Source organism: Nannospalax galili, unplaced genomic scaffold, assembly GCF_000622305.1.
Source record: "Nannospalax galili isolate Female #2095 unplaced genomic scaffold, S.galili_v1.0 scaffold861, whole genome shotgun sequence".
Taxonomy (NCBI): domain Eukaryota; kingdom Metazoa; phylum Chordata; class Mammalia; order Rodentia; family Spalacidae; genus Nannospalax; species Nannospalax galili.
The window spans coordinates 516,593-541,257 of record NW_008345581.1 but is presented as its reverse complement, the minus strand read 5'-3'; the positions used below and the strand labels follow the sequence as shown (position 1 = coordinate 541,257).

Genomic DNA, 24,665 nt, shown 5'->3' with positions numbered 1-24,665 from the left:
GAAGCATCTTTGCTCTGGAAATTGTTATTGAATATGTTAATGCTGTAATGAAATGCTTCTAATCATGTGGTTATTAAATAATTAAAAAAATATTTTTAAAAAGCATTTGGAATTGTGCATTTCATGCAAAACATCATGATACTTTAAATATGAAATATTTAAGCAACATTTGTAATAAGTTCTAAAAAACGAAAATGGAATTTAGAGAAATGTGGAAATAAGACTGGGCTAGTTGGGGTCAATGATGCAGGGAAAATGAACCTGGCTTGTCAGGTACGGGTTGTTTCAGTTGACACCTTCAGAAGACACTCAGGATGTAGCTGAATATACTTGGCAGTAAAGAGGTAAGAGTTAAAGGTTTGGGAGTAAACCAGATAATGGTTTTAAAACCACAAGAGTATGAATGAACTGAGTATACATAGGATGAGAAAAGGGTCAAGGAGGAAATTCTAAGGAAGGCTGATACATTTAAAGAAAGGAGAGAGATTTAAGGAGGAAGACTGAATGAATTTTCAAAGGGCAGATAGAGAACTGGTCAAATGTGTTGCAGAATTAAGAGTGGAGATTATTTAATTCTCCCAATATAATGGATTACAAAGATTCTTTGAACCAACAAACAGAACTTTACTTTTATAGTTGTTTCTATTTTATTTCATGGAGGAATCTAGGAAGTTAATAAGCACCATAAATGTAATGACAGAAAACAGAAAGAAGGTGCTACACCTATTGTCCCACTTCAGGAAACATCTGTACCAGAGAATACGAGGTAAAGAAATTCCAATGTTTCTCTTGCTCAGTGAAAGGATTCAAGAAGAAATGACCAGCATAAATTGCAGACACAGAGAGGAACTGGTTGAATTTCCATATCACTCAGATAGGTCATCTGAAAGCTCTGAACAGCATTATAAAAAATTTCTTTAAAACATTTTATTTAAGAGTATAGAAGGCATGATGATTCAGAAGTAATGAGTCATTTAAAAATAATAAAACTATTGCTTTGTCTGGAAAACACAGACACTCTTTGGTTGATGACTCAGTATGGAATCTGCTTCCAAGAGAACAGTTTGGAAGAATACAAAATAGGTACCATAGAACTACATGAGGGTATGGGTGAAGAGACCTGGAATTGTATTCATTGTGTTCATTTGAAAATAGTTGAAAAAATAAATTGAGAAAGGGGAATCTTTTCACTAGAGATTTTCTTCATTCTAAGAAAAAGAATGTATGTATAAAAGTACAATTAATGCTTTGAGTTTAGAAATAATGTCTCAATGAGAGACATATAAACAGTTAATATAAGAATGTATCAGTAGATGATCTAATTTGAACACACAGGAGTTAGAAAGTGCTTAAAAACTTACTCTTACCTGTATTCCAGTGGAAAAACAGAAGTGATTGAACAGAAAGCAGTAGGTGGGCAATGCAGTGCTCTTGATAGAATGACTCAATCTGATAACCTTGTCAAGTCACTTTCCTCACTGAGACCTTTTCTTCTGGGAAAGCAGGATGCAAGATGGCTCTGGGGTCTAGAGAATAGGAGAAAAGCAGAGTTTGTTTTTCTTGGTTTGAATTAGGAAAAAGCTGTTTTATCAGAAAACTACTTTGTATCATTTAATGTGAGCATAATGAACTGGCTATTCACTTTTGTTTCTGTTTGTTTGAAACAGGGTCTCACTATGTAGTCCCCTCTGGCCTGGAACTCAGTATGTAGACCAGAGTGGCCTCAACTCACTCTTGAATGCTAGGATTAAAGACATGTGCCACCATGCCCAGCCCTGGCTATCTATTTTTAATGCATGTCATTTGTAAAGCTACTGGCCCCAAAAAGAAAATTTGGAGTAAAACTCCATTTTATAAAAACAAACACTCAAGCTAGGGATATAGCTAGCTCAGTGGTAGAGGATTTATATAGCATGTGTGAGACACTAGATTAAATTCCCATCACTATGCAAAAATCATTGTCATGTATTCTGAAATATCAAAAATAGTTATCTCTTTTCTGGCAGTATTTATTTTCCTTTTCTTCCATCCAAGTACTAACCACACTCTAACCTGCTTAGCAGGGCATATTCAGGGTGGTAAGGTAGACTATTTTCCTTTTATAAATGATTTTCTAATCTCAGACATTATACAAATACAGACAGTAAATATCAAAGGGACAGTTTATAATAACAATTAAATATAATAACAATAATAAAAATTAAATATAATAAACAAATATAATATATATTATATATAAATTATATATTATATTAAATATAACATTAATATTAATATATTATATTAAATATAATATATAACAATTAAATATAATAAAAATTTAAGTGCTACTACAGATCAGGTACTCATCAAGATGTACAACCTCAAATTCTATAGTATTGCCTCACACCTGTCATACAGTGATTTGGAAGACAAGGATGATATCTAACCTTTAAGTCAAGGAAGGCATCCCTCAGGGACTGCCATGCCAGTCCTGGGGCAGAGTAGAAGCAGTTGGCTGCAGAAAAGGAAAAATGCTGGGTAAGAAAATGTGGCAAAATAGAAGGTGGCATGGGATGTGTGGGAGCTGGGTTACTCAAGGGTTAAGTTGACTCCCAGAAGCCAACACTGAAGGAGCGGAACTGGGTGAGCCCAGCATCAGAAAACTCTGGATGAAAAGTTCTAGATTGAGTGGAGGGAAGTCAAAATCAAATTCATTCAGAAGGTCTATCACTGTACATTCTACTGTGGAAGTCAAAATTTGGGAACCAAAGTCTAACCAAGTCAATCAGGGGGAAGGCTTCTGCAGGCTCCAGCAGGCTCCAGATGGGAAGGAGACGGGACATAGTAAGGGTATAAATGAAGGTAGCTCAGAGAGTTATGCAGCTACCTTTGTAACTGCTGGGAGGAGGTCCCTTAAGACTCAGGAAGTAAATAAACTCACAAGCTCAAGTAAATAAAACCTACAAATCTTAGGAAGCTCCTGAAACTTGTTAGATTTGTAAGGCTCACCCCCAAGGTTATATAAGCAGTAATAACTGCTACAAAGAAGAGACTCTACAACCTAACAAGTTGCCTGCTAGTCCTTCAGTGAGCTCCAAGGGAGAAGTTTTCTGAGTCAGTGCTCAGGCTAGGGTTGGCTTTTCAGTGAGGTAGCTACCTTTGAGTCATCCATCTTCCTGAAGGTAACCCCAATATACTGGTTCCCTAAGCTAGACTTGCCTGGAATTATGTCTTTGGTCTGTAGTTGGCCTAACTGGGGTGAACAGATACTTGTTCACATCTCCTCAGGGAAACTCACAGAACACAGGGCTTACACAACAAACTCATGATTACAAAACATGAGCAAGATCTGAACGTAGTCCTATGTAAGTACAAATTCTGGTGAACATTAGAGAAAGATTTTTTTTCTTTTAAATGGTGCTGGAGATCAAATCCAGAACCTTGTAAATACCAGGCAAGTACTTTATCACTAAAATATACCCTGCCACTAGAAAAAGCTCTTAAACTTATTTTTTAAAAGCATATTGGAAAAGAAATGAGGAAAAAAAATGAAATGAGAGAAAAAAACAATAGGCTTCAATTCATTCAATACATATTTACTGATTTCCTTCTAGGCCCCAGTAGAGATCACATTTTAGTGATGAGTCCTTTTAGGACATAGTTTTTTATAGCATTCTTTTCTTTCCTGACAAGTTCATTTTGGAATAAATGAACACTGATGTAGTCAAAGCCAGGTGGGCAAGTCTAAAGTAGAAGAAATAGAAGCAAAGGTCAGCAAATTCTGTTTGAATGGGATGATAAAAGAATCCTACAGACGGTATGGTGGTGGGGGGTCTGAATATGATCAAAAGACACTTGATGAAATCCTCAAAGAATCAGTAAAAATAATTTTTTAAAATAGAATGATATGGGTGGCAATAAGCTGGTAAGGGGCCTCAAGCTTCCTTTAATATGGTTTGGATATGAAAAAAAATGTTTTAAGTAACAGGTGTTTGTTTGTATGGTGTTTATTATTATTATTGGTCTTTTTGAGGGTCTCCCTATAGCCTCAGCTAGCTGGCCTGGTGCTCCCTAGGTAGATGAGGCTGGTCTTGAACTTACAGAGACTCACCTGCCTCTGCCTCCCGAGTGCTGGGATTAAAGCTGTGAGCCACCATGCCTGACTTAAATAACTTTTTTAGGAATATTTTATTTTTATTTATGTGTGTTGTGTGTGAGAGCAAGAGAGCGAGAGAGAGAGCGAGAGAGAGCGAGAGAGAGAGCGAGAGGTGCAAGTGCCTGCAGAGTCCAGAAGAGAGTGTCAGATTCTCTGGAGCTGGAGTTATAGGCTGTTGTGAGCCACCAGACATGGCTTCTGGGGACTGAAGTCCAGACCTCTAAAAGCACTCTTCACTACTAAGCCAACTTTCCAGTCCCTTAAATAATAATCTTAATCTTTTAAAACTAATTACTATAGAAATGAGACACCCTGGAAGACAGGTAGATAATAAAAAAAGACCATATCAAGAGACAGTATCAATAACGAACATTTTTGTTAGTAGCCCTTTTCGTTTCAAAATATAGTCTCACCATGTGGCCCATGCTGGCCTCAAGAGTGATTCTCTTGTTCCAGAATACTGGGATTACTGGGATTAGCTACCATACCTGCCTTATAAATATCATGTTTATACATACATAAATATAGACATGAGGATTTTGTCTCCATTTTTAAAAAACAAGTGAGATTATAACTTATTGTTTCCTTCATTAATACAGATACTTTCCATGAAATTAAACTGTCATACATTCAACTAATATACATTATACTATATAATGTATATAGTAGTATACATGTATGTAGTATAGTATATACTATATTAAATTTATTTATTAAATTCTCTATGAAGGTACACTAGGTTATAGGAGAAGATGAAGGGAGGAGGACCAGCAAGGTGACTCAGCAGGTAGAGGCCCTTGTATGCACACTTAACAACCTTGAGTTTTATCTCCAGGTTTCAAAACATGGCAGGAGAGAACCCTCTTCAGAGAGTGTTCCTCTGACCTCTACATTCATCCCATAGTACATGCATACCTATATTCAAACACACATACACGCAGTAAACAAAATAAATAATTTTTAAAAAGGAAGAAAGCAGCAAGCAAATGATCAAGCTCACCCCACTGTGGCAGCATTCTCAATACTGTAAAGGTGGAAAGAAGGTATGGAAGCTCAGGAGACTTTAGACTTTTACATATAATGTTCAAATCTTGAATTCTTTGTAGATGAAGAATTTCCAAAAGAGAAACAAAGAATAAAAATATTGTTCTAAAAATCAAGTAATTTTAAGCTGGGTGTATTGGCACACAGTCTTTAGTACTAGCACTCAAGAGGTAGAGGCAAGTGGATCTTTGTGAGATTGAGACCGGCCTAATCTGTATAGTGAATTCCAAGCCAGCTGGGGAGACAGGAATACCTTGTCTTAAAAGAAACAAAGTCAGGCATGGTGGTGGCTTTTAATCCCAGCATTCAGGAGGCAGAGGCAAGAGGATCTCTGTGAGTTCGAGGCCAGCCTGGTCCAAATAGCGAGTTCCAGGTCAGCTGGGGCTACAGGGAGACCCAGTCTCAAAAAGGCCAAAAATAAAATGAAAGAAAGAAGACAGAAAGAGAGAGAGAGAGAGAGAGAGAGAGAGAGAGAGAGAGAGAGAGAGAGAGAACAAAAAACCAAACCACAACAAGAAACTAAATAATTTTATGGGGAGAGAGAAGGGAGGCTGATTGTGGGTGTGTGTGGGGGGATTAATGGAGCTTGTGTGGCATGGGAAGCCAGAGGGAAATGTGTTGGCTCGGAAACCCCCTGAGAAATACACATACTGTGTCTGAACAGTAATGCACATGGGGGCTGTATGGCAAGAAGCACTGTGCCAGGCAGGTAGGAGAGACCTCCCTACAACTTGTTGGTCAGAGTAAGTCCATGAGACTCCCAAAATAATACAGGCTATTGCCAGAGCCCTTGCTTATCTCCCAGAACTTGAAAGTAAGACCCTACTGAGGAAGACCACCCACTCTTTGGACACAGGACTTGGATCAATGGAGCTGGAACTGAAGACCAGCTCTCATAGTTACAGAGGATATTATGCAAGCTGCCAGGGGGAAAATCAATCAACAGTCCAACCCAGCTCTAAATAAAGGCTAATAACCACAACGACTGGCACAGCAAACTACCTGTATTCCTGTATTGGTGCAGTAATGGCACTGTTATCTGGGGGGTAATCAACAGCTATCTAATTGGACTTAAAGTCTTCTCAATGTGAGGGAACTCATGGGTGGTACTGTAATTATCGTCAAATACACATGGCTGGAGAGGTCACAGATTCGGAGAAAACCCTCTCTGTCATATCTCTAGACAAATGAAATTTCCTACCATATGCTAAATATGGATCCTTATATTTATAGACAAGCATACCGTATACCACTCATCAAAGAAACTTCTTTTTGCAACAGATGGAGGCTATTTCAGAGTTCCACAACTGGCCAGACACAGCGAATATACATCTGAGAGATGCCCAGTCCTAGGTGACATATCTACAGTGGAACTTCTACGCCTAATACTTACAGAACATAGCAGAACGGGGGTAGAGAGCATACTGGTGCATCCCTCAACTCTCATCAGTGAAGCTTCCTTATACAACAGAGTGCGATGAACACAGGTCACAATTGGCTAAGTTTTAGAGAATAAGAGACAGCAGAGTGTGTGTCCCTAGGTAGGACTTCTATTTTAAACCTCATCTACCCACGGCTCAGGGGCCATTTCAGAAGAGGGGGCAGAAAGACTCCAAGAGTCAGGATTGGTTCATGAATCTAGGGAAACAGAGGTTTACAGGTCATTGGAAGCTTGCTTGTGTGTTCACAATGTGACAGTGGTGGCATCGTGCACAAGAGCCATGCCAACTCAATCAGACAAGTGTCCAGCATGGAATGAGGGAAATGGGTGGCACGCTGGCCCTAGTCTGGGAACTGTTGGCAACTGATTACTCCTGGGTGAGAGAGGGTAGATCTTCCTTAAGATCGCTAGATAGGCTGACTAGACTCCAGTGGATAAACTTGCACTGAAGGACATCTGGGTACAAATGCTTGACTGGATAGGACTTAACATGTACAACAAAATGCATGAGGCCCAGTGGGGGTGTGTGTGTGGAGGCATGGATGGGGAAGGGGGTCTAAATTTAATTACGAACCATTGTATGAAATGCACAAAAACTTAATAAAAATATTAAAAACAAAAAACTAAATAATTTTAAGTCTTCATGTCTTCAGAACAAACAATTCAGAAAAAGCAAACAACTAAAAACAGTGAATGGACTTGTAGGGGAAAAAATGTTCTAATGATAACTTACAATAACAGCTTTCAAAAGAAGTGTCAGAGAGTCCCAAATGATACTCTTAATAGAAGGGGCATGGAGTCTTTCTTGTAAGTGGCTAGGTACGACCTTATTTGTCCTCTCTAGGGTTCCACTTCCTCAAGAGTTTGTGTGGGCTCTGTAGTTTACAAACTGTGTCAGAATTCCCTTGGAAGCTGCATTTCCTACTACAACTGGAACAGCTCCGCTTTTATTTTCATTTGGTTTGAGATTTCAAAAAAATGTTTTATTTGAAAAAAGTAGTTCCTAAATTAAAAATTATTCTTAAAATTACAGGGTTAAAAAATAACATTTACAGGAATTGGAGAGATGGCTCAGCAATTAAGAGCATTGTCTACTCTTGCAGAGGACCTGGGTTTGGTTCTCAGCACCCATATGGCAGCTAACAAACTGTCTGAAACTCCAGTTCCAGGGGATCTGACACCCTCTTCTGACCTCTGTGGGCACTTACATGCATGCAGGCAAAACACTCATACACATAAAATAAAAATAAATAAATGGAAATTTAAAAGTTTATGGGGGTGAAAGAGATGGTTCAATTGTTAAAAGCACTGGCTGCTCTTACGGAGGATCTGGGTTCAGTTCCCAGCACCCATACGGTGGCTAACAATCATCTTTAACTCCAGTTCCAGGGAATCCGATGTCCTCTTTTGACGTTCACAGGGACTGCACAAATGTATGTACTAACATACATGAATCCAAAAAGCATTTACCTTTAGCTCATTAATCAATCAATATTACTAATGGTGTGGCAATTAGGCAACACATAACTTCCCATGTGGTCCATATGGTACAATATGAAGATTATACTATCACCTATGTAATTTTCTTAACACAAATTTCAATCCTTTAGATCTAATGTCCAGTGATAGTAAATATAGGACATAGAGAAATAAATTTGTACTGTTAGGATGCAGATCTTCACAATATATATAGTTATACAAGACAACCATCCTGGTTCTCCTCATTAAGTCCAGATGAGAAAAAATATTATGTTTGTGTCAGGGATAGTCTGCAGAGGAAGAGAGCAGAAAGAATGGAAAGGCTTTAAAATAGAGGCACATTTTGAATCTTTTAAAAAATTTATTTATTTTTATTTATGTGTGTAAGTGTCTTGTCTGCATGTATGTAAGTGCACCTGTGTCATGCACTGTCCACAGAGGCCAGAAGAGGGTGTTGGGATTCTCTGGAACTGGAGTTCTAGACAGTTGTGAGCTGCCATGTGAATGCTGGGAACTGAACCCAGGTCCTCTACAAGAGCAGCCAGTGCTCTTAACTGTTGAAACATTTCTCTAGCCTCAAATTTTAATTTTTTAAAAAATTTGACGATTGTTTTGCCTGTGTGTATGTAAGTGCACCACATACATACAATGCTGGTGAAGATCAGAAGAAGACAAGAAGGCATCAAATCCCCCGGAACTGGAGTTAGAGATGGCTGTTAGTTACCTTGTTGGTGCTGGGAACCAAACTCAGATCCTCTGCAGGAGCAGAGTTCTTAACCACTACACCATCTCTCCAGCCTCAAGTCTTGAATCTATAAACAAGAGTGATAATACTAGTTGTGTCCAGACTCTGATTCTTATCTGAGATGAGAAGCTATTGAAGAGTTGTGAGCAGAAAATGACATGATCTGACTCACTGTTTAGCAGGAAAGTTCTGGGAATTATGATGACAACAAACTACAAAAGGACAAGAGTAAAAAAAGGAGACCAGAGAGGGGGTTTGGGGGACAATAGAGGCAAAAATGATGCTGGCTTAGGCAAGAGTAAAAGAAAAGGGTGAGATAAGGGTCAGGCTTTGGATATTTTCTGAAAATAGAGACAAGACAGATGTGTAGGTTTTGTAGGAAAGGAGATCAAGAATGAGTCAAAGCGTTTCTAAAATTTTTTTGTTTTGTTTTCCTTGAACAACTGAAAATGTGAAGTGATGTTAACTGAGCTAGGAAGACTGTAGAAAGAACAGATTTGTTGGTGGGAAAGAAAGGGTGGTAACAAGTAAGGTCAGTGGTTCAATTCTGGACATAAGAATTTTGGTATACTTATTAGACAGTTGTGTAAAGGTGTCCAGAGGCTGGGAGGAATTGAGGTTGGAATCTGGAGGAGGGATCTGGGCTGGAAATTTGAGATTCATATTTAAAGGTATTGTACTAGATGAGAACACTAAGGGAAGGATTACAGAAATAGAGACATCCAAAGGTTTAGCTCTGTGGCACTCAAACATGCAGAGCAATGTTGTCTAGTGGAACTTTCTGTGATGATAAAATACAAAAATTATATCTGTGCCATTCAACTGTAGGTAACTAGTGCTCAAATTTGAGATATAGCTAATGTAAATGAATAATTAAAAGAGCTACATGTATCCACAGAGTTGGGAAAGAGGAATCAGCAGAAGAGATTGAGAAGTGGCTACAGAGATAGGAACTATAGTAAACTCTTCCATCTCTGATTAAGTTTCATGTCTCCTAATATTCTTGCACCTGTGGCAGGTGTATTAGTCACTTTTCTGTTGCTGCAATAGAAACATTGACCCAACCAATTTATAGAAAGAAGAGTTTATTTGAGCTTACGGTTCCAGGGGAATTACAGTCCATCTCGGCAGGGAGGCATGGCAGCAGAGGTAGCTGGAGGAGGAGCGAAAGCTAAGCTCTCAATCACACAGGCACAGGAAGCAAGGGGGCGACTGGAGATCCGGCAAGGCTTAAGAACTCTCTAAGCCCATCTCCAGTGACGTGCTTCCTCCAGGATAGCCACACCTTCTAAAACCTCCCAAAACAGTGCCATCATCTGGGGACAAAAGGTCTAAACACTTGGAGCCTATGGGGGACATTTTCATTCAAACCACCACAGCAGGTTAGCATGAATGTTTTAGCAAAAGTGAGAACATCAGTGCAGAAATGAAGTAAAATATCACACCCTTCCTAATTTTTTGACAAGTATCCTAGAAGCCCAATTAAGGTATTTCAAGGGGGAGAAACTGATTAACTCATTTCCTGAACATAAGTACTGAGAAACAGCAGAAGTGGACATCACTGTTAACTAGTCAGACTTCTGCCTCTACTCATGGAATTATGGGGGCAGAAATACAACTGGTGTGAGCTTAAAAACAGAAAGGAGCGCTGGACGTGGCGGCAAATGCCTTTAATCCCCGCACTTAGGAGGCAGAGGCAGGCAGATCTCTGTGAGTTCAAGGTCAGCCTGGTGTACATAGTGAGTGAGTTCAGCTGGGGCTACAGGGAGACCTTGTCACAAAAAGACAAAAAACCCCCAACCAAACAAAAAAACCCCACCAACCAACCAAACACCCCCAAAACAGAAAGGAAAAACAAAATACAGAAAATTGCTTCAAGAAGCTTTTCTGTAAAGAGTATAGGAAGGCAATAATTAGAAGAGAAAGTGAATGCACGAAGTATTATTTTTAAGATGGGAGAAATAAAAGGCTACTTTAATTCAAAGGAGAATGATTCAGGAGAAAGGAAAACTGTTATGACATAAGTACCAACCACTAGCTTTATGGTAATGAGAAAGAGTATATGGATACCACTACACATAGGCAGTGGGTAGTTATGATGAAGAAAGCTCTTTTCTGACTCCGTTTTCTCAGTGAATTAAGAAGCAAGGACTTCTGTTCAGAGAAAGTGAGAATGTCAAAGTGAACATGTAGGAGATTAAAGATATAAAACGGTCATTTGGGAGCAGGTGAAACTGAGGGACAATGACCAAGTAAATCCAGTATGACTGTCAGGCAACATTAAAGGTCAACTTGAGTTTTATAATCATAAATTTAAAGCATGATAAACAAGATAGTTTTACAGACATGTAACAGACAAAGACCTGGATTTACGTGACACTGTGGTTTAAGCCATGCAAGGCAGCTGAAGTGAGAGAGAAGTAAGTAAAATGAGGATATATAAAAAGAGAGACAATAATGAGTGAAGATGGAATCTTAAGTGTTTACCCCTTGTACTTCCTGAAACCCTACCCTGTCTACTGAGCCCTATGGGACTCCTGGGTAGTTATTACTCAAATCTTCCTATCCTTGATCACTTTTCAGAAGGCTTCTTCATCCCCTCCCCTTATTTAAACTGAAACTGGGCACCTCTGTGAGGATGCTACTTTGACTACTGTCCTTTTAGACAAAAATCCATCTTCTTTGACATTTTTGAAGCACAAGGCTTGGTAAGTGTTCTTCTTATTCCATAGTGTTACTTACAGGCTATTCTCCCTTTTCCTGTACAAAAATCCCCTATTCTGAGTCACATATCGTCAGGCCACCCCACCACTATTGCAGTCATTTATGGCTCCCCAAGGTCACTCTTTTTCATTCCTTGATAATGTTAGCTTCTGGCTCACTGTCATTCTTAACACTATTTCTGTCATAATTCTTATTGATTACAACATCCAAGCAAATAATATATCCGATATCCTGACCTCTTTGTTTCTTGATCATTTCTACATAACAGTAACACTGACTTTATTCTCTATCCTGTCTGAGTCATGTTTCTCTCATGGTCATACTCTAAGATAGCTACATCTGGAGGAACTTTTTTTTTTTTTTTTTAATTCTCAGAGGGGCTAGAAAGATGGCTCAGTGTTAACAGTGTATACTGCACTTGCAGAGGACTAGAATTCGGTTTCTAGCATCCATGTCTGGTGGCTCACAACTACTTTTAACTCTAGACGTTCCAGACCCCTTTGACCTCTATGGACACCTGCACTTACACGAACATACCCAAACACATTCAAATAATTAAAAATAAAATAAATTCCTGAAAAATCCCTGGTGAGTCTGTAGTAAGGCAACTCTACAGATATCTACTAGCAATACTTAGGGCATACTAATATATCAGGCATAACACCACCCTCTGCAAGAATTCATGCTACCAACATCAGTAGATAATAGGAAGCAAATCCAAGAATGCAATGCCTGTAATTACCAGCACTCAGGATGTAGAAGCAAAAAGATCTTGAGTTCAAGGCTAGTCTTGGCTATATAATAAGACCCTATCCCCCCCCATTCCAACACACAAACCCCTCCTGTCACAAAAATATAAGAAATAACCAAAAAGAAAACAAAAAGGAGAACACTGGGCATGCTATGTTGACTCTTCTTTTATCAGACTCTTAAAGGGAATATCAATAGTTTTATATCATCAATTATACGATTGTGTGTTCATGAAAGGGATACATTCTGAGAACTGCATCACTATGTGGTTTCATGATTATGTGACTACATTGAGCATACTTAGATAAATCTAGATGGTGGAGCTTATTATCCATCTAGGTTATATGGTATAGTCTATGGCTCCTAGACTTTAAGCCTATAGTGAATACTATAGGGAGTTCTGTAATATGTGATTGCTAACCTTGGTTGTCAACTTGATGGGATTAGAATCACACAGAAACACACCTCTGGGTGTAACTATGAGGGTGTTTCCGGAGCCATTTAAGTGGAAATGGAAGAACTACTCAGAATGTAGGGGGTACTACCCCACTGGCTGGGGTTATGGCGTGAATAAAGAGAAAGCCAGCTCAGTACCAATGTGTTAGTTCTTCTCCCCCCCTCCCCACTCCTGACAGTGGATACAATGTGACCAGCTGCCTCATTCCTGCCACCAGGCCTTCCTTACTATGATTGACTGCATCCCCACAAACTGTATATAAACCAACATAAAATTTTTAAGTTGCTTCTTGTCAAGTACCTGATCACAACAATGAGAAAAGTAACTTACAATACATTGGTGAGTATTTTATATCTAAACATATCTAAACACAGAAAAGATCTAATGGTAGAAGAGAGAAAGAAAATGAAACTGTGCATAAAACACTTACCACAAATGAAGCCTACAGGACTAGAAGTTTCTCTAGGTGAGTCTGAAACAATTGCCAATGAATGAAACACCTTAGGGCATGAATGTAGACTTTGCAAGGCCTATACCCAGGCTATACTAAATGTATATTTTTTTAAAATGTTAAAAATTAATTAACCTTAGTATATAACTTCTTTACCTTATAACCTTTTTGACTTTTATAATAAAACTTAGTTTAAATAAAGACATATTGGCCCAGTTGTATAAAAATATTTTCTGGGCTGAGAGATGGCTCAGAGGTTAAGAACACTAGTTGTTCTTGCAGAAGACCCAGGTTTGAATCCCAGCACCGACATCACAGATAACAACTGTCCTAACTCTCGTTCCAGGGGATCCAACAGCTTCTTCTGTCCTCTGCAGGCATTGCACAACATGGGTGCACTTACCTACATGCAGGCAATACATGCATACACATAAAATAAAAATAATAAATAAAATATTAAAAAAATATTTTCTTAGCTCTAGTCTAGGCAGATTCATTGCTGATTTATTTTTTATAATTTTTTAAATTTATTTTTTATTTTACGTATATCAGTGTTACGCCTATATTTATGTAAGTGCACCCATGTTGTGCAGCACCTTCAGAGAACAGAAGAGGGTGTCAGATCCCTGGAACTGGAGTTAGAGATGATTGTTAACTAGCATGTGGGTGCTGGGATTCAAACTCAGGTCCTCTGCAAGAACATCCATTGCTTTTAACCTCCAACCCAACTCTCCAGCTCCCTCACTGCTGATTTTTACCAAAAGAACTAACACCAGTGTGTCTCAAATAATTCCAAGGAGAGAAAACCCTTCAAAACTCATTCTATGCAGCCAAAACTGTGTCAATTCTTAATCAAATTCAACACATTAAAAGGATCATTCATCATGATAAAGCTGGCTTAATTCCAGGGATACAAGGATGGTTCAACATATTTGCAATTTCCTCTGAGACAAAACCTTTCATTTTAGAGAAAAACTTGTGAAGACACAAGAGTTCTAAAGGGAAGTTAAACATATTCCATCTTTAGGAAAACTCATTAAGACACAGGATGTTGATAGGGAGGTGAAACAACAGGATGTTCTAAAGGAGGATGAAATAGTTTATCCTGCAGGGAAGTTCATAAAGCTAAGGAAATACACAAGTCAATAGTTCCAGGAAGTCCCTGAAACTGACCAGATACACTAGGCTCCTCCTTCCCATATAACCCTAGGGTCTAGTAAGCAGCCCAGACCAGCCCAAGCTACCTACAAGATGCTCTTCATCTTACTGAGCTGCTGGCAAGTTGTGTAGTAAGCTCCAGATCTCCAACTTTCAAGAGCTTTTGCCAGTGCTGGGGTAGGCTTTTGGTGATGCAGTTGTCTTTGAGTCATTTCTGCTCTTGTAAGTAACCCTTCATCTACACTCCTTACGTAATTCCAATAAAACTCATTGGTTCACCAAGTTGAACTTAGGTGGTATCCTTACTTTGGTCTGTCATTTGCTTCCTATTTGGAATCAACAGACATTTGTTCATGCCTCCCAGAAAGTGTCACATAACAGGCATGCAAATTAATAAATGTAATATACCGCATAAGCAGAATCAAGGATAAAATCATATGGTCATCTCAGCTGATGTAGAAAAAGCCTTTGGATAAAGCATTATCGTTTCATGATTAAAAACCCTCAAGAAACTTGGTATAGAAGAATCAAATCTCAACATAAAAATGGCTTCATGTAACAAACCCATAGACAACATCACTCTGAATAGGGAAAAACCAAAATCTTTAAACTCCCATGATGGAGAATGAAACAATATGTCTGCTTTTACTACCCTTTCTCATAGCACGTGAAGTTTTAGTTAGCACAATCACTGAAAAAAGAAATCCACGTTTGTAGATGATATGATTCAATAAGTAGAAGATCCTAAACACTCCACAGAATGATATACATCTATTATATTATAAATGATAAATTCAGCAAAGTATAATACAAAACAATATAAAAATTAATAGCTTTTTTATACAATAATACTGAACATGCAGACAAATTGGGAAACTGATCCCATTTACTACAACTGCCCCCAATAAAACAGGAATAACTAACCAAACAAGTGAAGGACTTTTGAGTGAAATTATATAGAACACTGAAGAAAAAAAAACTGAAGATGACACTAGAAGATGGAAAAACCTCTCACATTCATGGATTGGAAGAATTAATATTAAACTGACCATAGTACTCAAAGTGATCTACAGATTCAATACAATCTCCTTTACATAAAAAGACATTATTCACAGAACAAGAAAAACAATCTTAAAATCATATGAAATCACAAAAGGTCTGGAATCGCCAAAACAATTCGAAGCAAAAAGTGTAATGATAAAGTCATCATAATTAGAAACTTCAAAATATACTACAGGACCATAGTAACAAAACCAGTAGGGTAATGGCATAAAAGCAGACATAGTACATAAAGAAATGAAATGGAATAGAGGACCCCCAAATGAACCCATACATCTGCAGTGATCTGATTATATACAAAAGGGCCAAAAACACACACTGATGAAAAGGTAGCCTCTTCAACAAATGGTACTGTGAAAACTAGATATTCATACATGGAAGACTGAAACTAGATTTCTCCCTTACCAAATACAAAAGTAAATTCTAAATGGATCAAAGATCTTAATGTAAGACCTAACACTAAGGCATAGAAAAACTTTAAGATACTGGCACAAACAAAAGACTTCCTGAATAAACTCTTTAACAGCTAAAGAAATAATAGTAAGACATGTAGTATCACATTAAAAAGCTTCAGCACGGGAAAGGAAACAATAGTGTGAATACAGGGCCTACAGAATAGAAGAAAACCTTTGACAGGTATTTGTCTTATAGAAGATTAAATAAAGAAATATGAAAAAACTCTACTAAAATAATAAGCAATACAACCCATAATGGACACACAAACTGAATAGATACCTCTGGAAAGAACAAATAGCTAATTATTACTTATAAATGGACAACATTCTTAGCATCAGGGAAATGCAAATCAAAACCACAGTGAGATTCTTTTTTATTTTAAATTATGTGCATATATGTGTGTCTGTGTAGGGGTATAAGAATGCAGGTGCCTGCAAAAGTCAGAGATGTTGAAGTCCCTGAAGTTAGAGTTATATTTGTAAGCCCAACGTGCATTCTAGGACTCAAACTTGGGTCCTCTGGAAGAGCATTATACACTTTGAATGCTGAGCCATCTCTCCAGCCCCTACATTGAGACTTTTACCACAGTCTTGAGTGGCAATCATCACAACAACAAAAAACAACAAATGCTGGTGAGGAGGAGTGGGATGATGGCCCCTTATACACTACTGGTGGGAATGTAAATTAGTGCAGTTACTATGGAAACCAACATAGTGAGTTCCTCAAAAAATTAAAACTAGTATTATGTGCTATGATCCATTCATATCCCTGGAGATATATATGAATAAAAATAAGCATAGTTTAGAGATATCTTCACACTTTTTTTTTGGTATTTTTGAGACAGGGTTTCTCTGCAGCCCCTGCTGTCCTGGAACTCACCATGTAGACCAGGCTGACCTTGAACTCACAGAGATCTGCTTGCCTCTGCCTCACGAGTGCTGGGATTAAACGAGTGCGCAACCACGCCTGGCCACACTTACGTGTATTGTGGTACTATTTACAATAACTAAGATATGGAACCAGCCTAGGCATCTGTCAACAGATGAATTAATGTATATATACAATGGAGCATTTATTCAGTCATAGAGATCAATAAAACCACCTTTTTTTTGCAGGAAAATGAATGGAACTGTAAATCAATGTTGTAAATGAAATAAGCCAGAGTCAGAGTATATTGTGTGTTCTATTACATGAGGTATCTAGAATAAAAATAAGGACAACATAAAAGTAAAAGGGGGACTATTACAAAAGAGGGAGACCAGAGTGAGGGAAAGGAAGAATAAGAAAAGGTAATGGAGGAGTATAAATATGATTAAAGTACATTATATGCATGTGTGAAAATGTCACAATGAAACCCATTATTTTGTACAATGTGCTAATAAAAAACAAAACTACATTATTCTTATTCCTTTAAAAAATTATTATTTTTTAGCCAAGTGTGGTGGTGCATGCCTTTAGTCCCAGCACTCAGGAGGCAGAGGCAGTTGGATCTTGGTGAGTTCAAGGCCAGCCTGGTCTACATAGTGAGTTCCAGGTCAGCTGGGGCTACAGGGAGACCCTAACTCAAAAAGACCAAAAAAGTTATTTTTATTTTATGTCTATGAGTGTACTGTCTGCATGTATGTTAAGTGTACCTATGTCCTGCAATGCCTGTGAAGGTCAGAAGAGGGTGTTAGATCCTCTGGAACTGGAGTTATAGACAGTTGTTAGCTGTCATGTGGGTGCTGGGAACAGAACCTGGGTCCTCTGCAAAAGCAGTTGGTGATCTTAACTCTTGAGCTATCCATCTCTTTAGACCCCACATTTAAAAAATTGTATAATATCCTTTTTTATTTTCTTAAATTTTAAATTATATTCATACATGTCTGGGTTTGTCCATGTGAGTGCAGTGCTCACAGATCTCCTGGAGCTGGAATTTCAGGTGGCTGTGAGCCACCTGATATAGGTGCTGGGAGTTGAACTCAGGTCCTCTGAAAGGGCAGTACTTACTCTTAACCACTGAGCCATCTCTCCAGCCCCCCATTTTATACTATTCTATTAATTAATAAACTAATTAGCTAGTTAATTAAATGTATATGAGTGTTTTGCCTCCATGTATGTAAGTGCACTATGTGTGTGCAATGCTCATGGAGAAGAGGGCATTAGATTCTCAGGAACTGGAGTTGCAGATGGTTATTAGCTGCCATGTGGGTGCTGGCAACTGAACCTGGGTCCTCTGGAAGAGCAACCAGTGTTTTTAACAGCTGAGCCATTTCTCTAGCCCCTGCCTGTTTTTTTTTTTTTTTTCCCAGAGTGGACTTGCTTGTAAGTAGAAATGCTGCATGAAAACACCTCTTTATTAACACTGAGTGTTGGGGTCCATTTTTTAAAACCTTTTTAAGGATAATGTTGAAGTCTGCAAAAGCTTCTGTTAAATCTCTCACTGTGAAAATCTTTGCAGTTTTTTCTTCTTATATACTTTCCTTTCCCTTTGCTTCTTCTGTAGCTATGGGTGTACAAGACAGGAATTTTTTAGCCCCACTGTAATCTTTCAGGACAACATTGGGTAGGTAGTCCATTGTTGGCCAAAACAACATTATATGGTACATGAATGTTCTTATGAATGCTAGGATTGTGTAAAATATTTTAAAAACATATGATCTAATTAACTTATTATGCTAATAATAAAGTTAGTGTTACCTCTATTTCACAGATGAGTCCTTCTCCAAGGCTGAGAAGTTTTTTATTTTTATTTTTTTTAAACAACTTGCTGGGCATGGTGGCACACACCTTTAATCCAAGCACTTGGGAGGCAGAGGCAAGTAGATCTCTGTGAGTTTGAGGCCAGCCTGGTCTACATAGTGGTCATCCAGGGCTATATAGTGAGACTTTGTGGTCCCGATTCCCTATTGGTAATTTGGGTAACCTCTTCAGAGGATGGTGTGATAAGAATAGGAGGTAGGACTTGGCTAGGCAGTTAGGTAGGCTTGGCTAGGGTAAAAAAGACCCCAAAGAGCCGGGTGTGGTGGCGCACATCTTTAATCCCAGCACTTGGGAGGCAGAGGCAGAGGCAGGTGGTTCTCTGTGAGTTCAAGGCCAGCCTGGTCTACATAGTGAGTTCCAGGCCAGCTGGGGCTACAAGGAGACCCTGTCTAAAAAAAAAAAAAGACCCCAAAGAAAAGTAGCCAGTTTCTTGGCTAAAAGTCAAAATGTCCCTGGGCTTCCTAAGCAACATACTCTATTCCAAAGGCCAAAGATGTCGAAAATATTTCGGCGCTCTTATCTAATCCCTAAAGGATTTTAGGGTTACCTCTTCAGAGGGCGTAATGTTAGAGTAGCAAAAAGCCACATAATAGAAAGAAAGAAAGAAAGAAAGAAAGAAGAGGGGAAGGAGGGAAAGGAAAGAAAGACAAAAGAAAAAGAAAGAAAGAGTGAGTACACGAAGTTGTGAGAAAAAAGTGATGGGGAGATATGGGGGGTGTTAGAGGGAAGGGAGTGGTCATGGATTTGATCAAAACACCTAATATTCATATATGAGAGTCTCAATAAAGTTTTTCTAAAAGTTAATAATAAATAAATAAAACAAAGAACTTGATCATACTACTCCGAAACTGTAAGAACTGTAATTTGAGCCCAAGATTTTCTAATGACAAAGCCATTGCCATTTTGTCCTATATAATATCTCTATGAAGGTTAAAAGAACTTGCATAGTCATTCTTTCCTGTAACTACAGGTTTCTCAACTTCTAGAACAAAACTGCTTCAAAATCTTAGTAAGAGGAAGGAGGGAGGGAGATACTGACGGAAGGAGGGAATCTGGAGAACACTGCAACTGTTAACTTGAACAGAAAGACCAAAAAGGTCTTTTTAAAACCCCCATTTTTTTTCACAAAGCTTGAAAACTGAATAAATTATTATGAAATGATGAAGCTATGACACACAAAACAGCTATATAAAATATCATAATAGATAAATGGAATAAAATTTAGGACTTTGAATAGATGATGAACAACATTAAATGGTACCTCTCTGAACTTCACACTATAAGAATATTATCAAACTTTGTAATTATAATTAAGATAAAAGCTTGTTCAAGCTTTATATCCTGACTAGGATATAATTAAGAGTATATGAACAAATGATATCATATCCAGAAATAGAAAGATATGTATAACATGCCATAAAGCCAGGCATAAAGCTTAATTTAAAAAATAAAAACAAGTGACCTGTGAGATTAAATCTACAGGAGGGAAATGGAAAATGCAGAAGGCTCTAAATGTGGAAGAATGCAAATGTCAGGGCAAGAAAATACAATTTAAAGAAACTTAATGGAAGAGAAAAATATGAACTTCAATTGGAGAAAACATAATACAAGGACAAAAATTCAGTGTCAAAAGTCACTGATCGGAACAAACTTAGATAATAATTGCTATGTATTCACAAAGTATTTATTGAGAATTTGCAACACTGCTAGTTTCTCAGGGAGGGGATGATGAGATTCAGGTGGCAATGTGATGGGTCAGGGAAGCAGAAGCAGATGTGTCAGGAAAACACTACAATTTATTCACTCTCATGTCCCCAACACATAGCCACTGCACAGCATGAAATAGAAATTCAATATTTTCTTAATGTATGAACTATCAGAACCTCAGTTGGGATAGAGGAAGAAGACAAAAGCCCACTGAAAGTATTGATAAGAAGAAAATGCGGATTCTCTGAACTGATTTTTCATGTTCTTACAGGTGACCTTCAATAGAACTCATTCCTTAGCTCCTATCCTGGTGATAAAATTAGTTATCCCAGTTTCTGGTCCCACTGGTGACCTGTTATTCAACTTTGACCATATCTTTGGTGAAGTCTTATTACAGGTAAGCTTATCAGTTCATTTTTACATTGAGCTTGCCCACTAAAAAAATATGAAGTACTCATCTGTCTACAAATAGACAATTTCAAGCAAAAAAATTGTGTTTCTGTGGAGCTCAAGAATAAATATTTAGTGTAGCTTAGTTGATAGAGTGCCTGTCTAGTACATATGAGGTCCCTAAGTTTGATCCTCAACACAGCACAACAAACTGGGTTTGGTGGCTGTCCTAGACAGCTTCAGTTGTCATCTTGAAACAGAGAGGTGGAAGTAACCTCAATTGAGGAATTTCCTCCATTGGATTGGCCTGTAGGCGTGTCTGTGGGGCATTTTCTTGATTGTTGAGTAATGTGGGAGGGCTCAGCCTATGGGCATTGTCACCCCTGGGCAGGTGGTCCTGTGCTGTATAAGAAAGCAGGCTGAGCAGAGGCTAGGGGAACAAGCCAGGTTCCTGCCCTGAATTCCTGCCTTGGCATTCCACAGTGATGAACCTTGGAGATGTAAGATAAAAGAAACCCTTTTCTCTATAAGTTGGTTTTGGTCAGTGTTTTTATCACAGCAACAGAAAGTAACTAGAACATTGGCACATGTGCTGGAGTCTTTCAGAATCAGTCTTCTAATACCAAGCCAGGCCAGGTGGCACACACCTGTAATCCCAGCACTTGGGAACTAGAGGCAGGAGGCTCAGAAGTTCAAAGTTATCTTTGACTACATAGCAAGTTCAAGGCTAGCCTTGGCTATATAAAACTCTGTCTCAAAAAAAAAAAAAATGTTGGTACTTAACCAAAACCACTCAAAGAACATGTATGAATTACCATCTCTAGTAGTAATTCCAGCAAGAAAATATTTAATTTACTTTGAAATTCCATGAAATTTAATTTGGAGAAAACATGATAGGGAGATCATACGGGAAACCACAGATGACAACAAAGTTCAACTTCAAGAAGCCAAAGAGCAGACATAATGGTGGTCCATCCCCAAATACCAGAAGGGGTATGAAAGTCGAGTGCAGAGTCAAGAATTCAAGAGCAGGAGAGTAAAGAATAAGCAAGAGTTGTATTATGTAAATGAGCAAACAAGGCAATTAAAAATATATCAATGGTTCCACATGTGGTGGTGCACACCTTTAGTCCCAGCACTCAGGAAGCAGAAGCAGGCAGATCTCTTGGAGACCAGCCTAGTCTATGTAGCAAGTTCCACACCAGCTGGGGCAACAGCAAGACCCTGTCTCAAAATATATATATTAGATAAGGTAGATAGATATAGTTCAATGGGACTAATCAGGTTCCTAAAGTTAACATATGTGAAGGAGGATTTAGCAACTGATAATTGATATACCTACCATAAAAATTATTTCAAACAGACAGCCAACTAAATACTGCCCCCACATTATTCAGAAAAATTAATTCCAAATGAATTAAAGGTCTACATTTGAAAAATATATAAAAGTAGGGGCTGGAGAGATGGCTCAGCGGTTAAGAACACTGGTTGTTTTTGCAGAAGACCTGGGTTCAAATCCCAGCACCCACATGGCAGCTAACAACTGTCCATAACTCCAGTTCCAGGGGATCCAGCAGCTTCTTCTGTCCTTCATGGGCACTGCACGACATGGGTGCACTTACCTACATGCAGGCAATACACTCATGCGTAAAAAATAAAAATAATAAATAAAATATTTTTAAAAAGAAAAATATGTAAAAGTATAAGAATGTAAGAGTCTGTGCTTGCTTCTGCAGCACATATACTAAAATTGGAATGATACAGAGAAGATTAGCATGGCTTCTGCACAAGGATGACAGGCAAATTCGTGAAGTGTTCCGTATTTTTTTTTAAGAGTAAGATTCTCGTTTATATTATGTATTATATATATGTTCAGAGCAGAAAACAAAAAGTCAGTTGAAAAAAGTTTTTTTTTTCCCCCAAACAAAACAGGCTATTGCCACTTCTCTTCACTGCCCACCAGAACTAGATGGTAAGAGCCTATTGCTAGTATGGTTAATATACTTTGGTCATAGGCCATAGTGAAATCAAGCTGGAACTGAGCTGTAAGCTACTCTGCTGGCTAGCTTTCATAGTGACAGAAGGTGCTATACAGGCTGCTATGGAAAGAAAGCCACTAACAGTCTTACTCATATGTGGGCCCTGAGTGCTGCACCACCAATTTGTCAGACAAGAGGTGCCCACTGGTACAATAGTGGCATGACTGTTACCAAGGTAACCAATCATTTTCTGATTAAATTTGAGGCTCACTCCACAGGAAGGAATTCATGCCTGGTACCTGTCAAAGTCTATAACCTGGGAGGTTACAGATCCTGGTGGGAAGGTCCTTCTGTTGTTTTGCAAAATCTGACAAGTTGTGCTTATCAAACTGCCTGTCTTCTAGATACATAAATTTATGCCTAAGGATTAGTGCTATCTTTAGCTTTGGTCAGAGCTTCTTTTAGCAGTGCGTGGAAGTTACTTAAGAGATTTATTAATTGGTCAAAGTGCTGAGAATAAGTGACTGCTGAATGCTCAGTACTAAGTAGGACATCTATATCAGCCTCTCCAAGGCTCAGGGAATGTTGTGTAAGAGGGTATGGAGAGAATGTAAGAGCTAGAGGAAGGCCTGGAATGCTGTAGGATATTGTGTTTCAGAAAGGACATGACCATTGCACTCATGAACTCACAATGGCTGTGATTCCCTGCAAAAGACCAACACAGGATTGGGCCCATCAACATTCCATCATGGAAGGGGGAAGGGATCATGAAGCCCCACCCCTCTCTGATGAGTTACTGGCAATTAGTGGTTGCTGGGGGAAGGGGAGACATTTTCTTCAGCAGTGTAGACACAGGTAAGATGTAAATAACTCATCTATGTGCATGTGGACAACACTAATTAAACAAATTGGAACACACACACACACACACACAAAATAAAGACACAAAAGTATAAGGGTTATAAATTGAGAAGAGAAAGGGGACCAGCATGTGTGGGAGAGGGAATGGGAGGATAATGCGGGTTGGATATAATAAAAATACTTTACATATATATGAAAATATCATAAACCCCATTGCTGTGTAAAATCAATACTGTTAATAAAAGAATATGATGGATTAAAACGTTTCATAAGATAAAAAGCTATAAATGCAAAATAAGCCAATCTGACATCAAAATTAAAAACAGTTTAACAAAAGATACCACAAAGGAAGAGGACTCCAACAGAATGGAATAACACACACCCTTTTTATATGGACTGTATCTATAATATAAATAGATAATAGAAGTATTTGCTATGCTGCACATAAATAGAAAATCAAATATAGGAGTGCCTCAATAAGACAAAAGTTAAGTCTCTCATACAAAATATGGTGGGTATTAGTATGGTAGATTCACCTGACTCGGAGACCCATGCTTTCTGGCTCAGCTACCACAAAGGTTCTGATGGTCTAGGATAGATATCAATGCTCTTGTAGTAACGTATCACATGTGTTCAAATGCATATAAAAAATGGAGGAATGAAGAACAAAACTTTCCCCTCTGCTTATATGCTATTAGCTTCAACTTACATGTTTGTAATTAGCTCTAAGGAGGCCAAGTCTATTGGAAGGAAGTGATAGGCCTGGCTAAGAACTGGAATTCCTAATACTAAAGATGGATCATAAGCAGTAACTAGCTGTCTCTACTGTGCAACCCAAAAGACAGTAAAAGAAATACAAATGGTTGGAAAAGTTTTGAGAACATATTCAACAATGGTGTTTATTACAGAGAAAGGGGACTATAGCATTAATAATATATTGCATATTTCAAAATAGAAGAGGGTTTGGAATGTTCTCACCACAAATATATGATAAATGAGGTAAAGGGATATGCTAATTACTCAGATTTGATCATTACACATTGTAAATGTATCAAAACATTACACTGTACCTGATACCTGATGA

The 24,665-nt window shown here is 38.2% G+C and overlaps 1 protein-coding gene and 1 non-coding gene across 3 annotated transcripts in view; one reads left to right on the top strand and one right to left on the bottom strand.

Annotated features, from left to right (window-relative positions):
- Ppp2r3a (protein phosphatase 2 regulatory subunit B''alpha) overlaps positions 1-24,665 on the bottom strand; it is a 243,705-nt gene that overhangs the window by 204,354 nt on the left and 14,686 nt on the right. Inside the window, exons 2-3 of one of the 2 annotated variants that reach the window (XM_017800255.2) lie at positions 2,430-2,497; positions 1,368-1,526 (exon numbers count right to left, since the gene is read on the bottom strand). The gene's annotated coding sequence lies outside the window, so the exon portion shown is untranslated. The remainder of the gene's footprint in view (positions 1-1,367; positions 1,527-2,429; positions 2,498-24,665) is intronic. The other variant, XM_008841637.3, reaches the window with a different exon arrangement.
- Positions 22,462-22,568, top strand: LOC115071817. Its single transcript, XR_003850890.1, has one exon. It is a non-coding gene; the product is annotated as a U6 spliceosomal RNA (small nuclear RNA).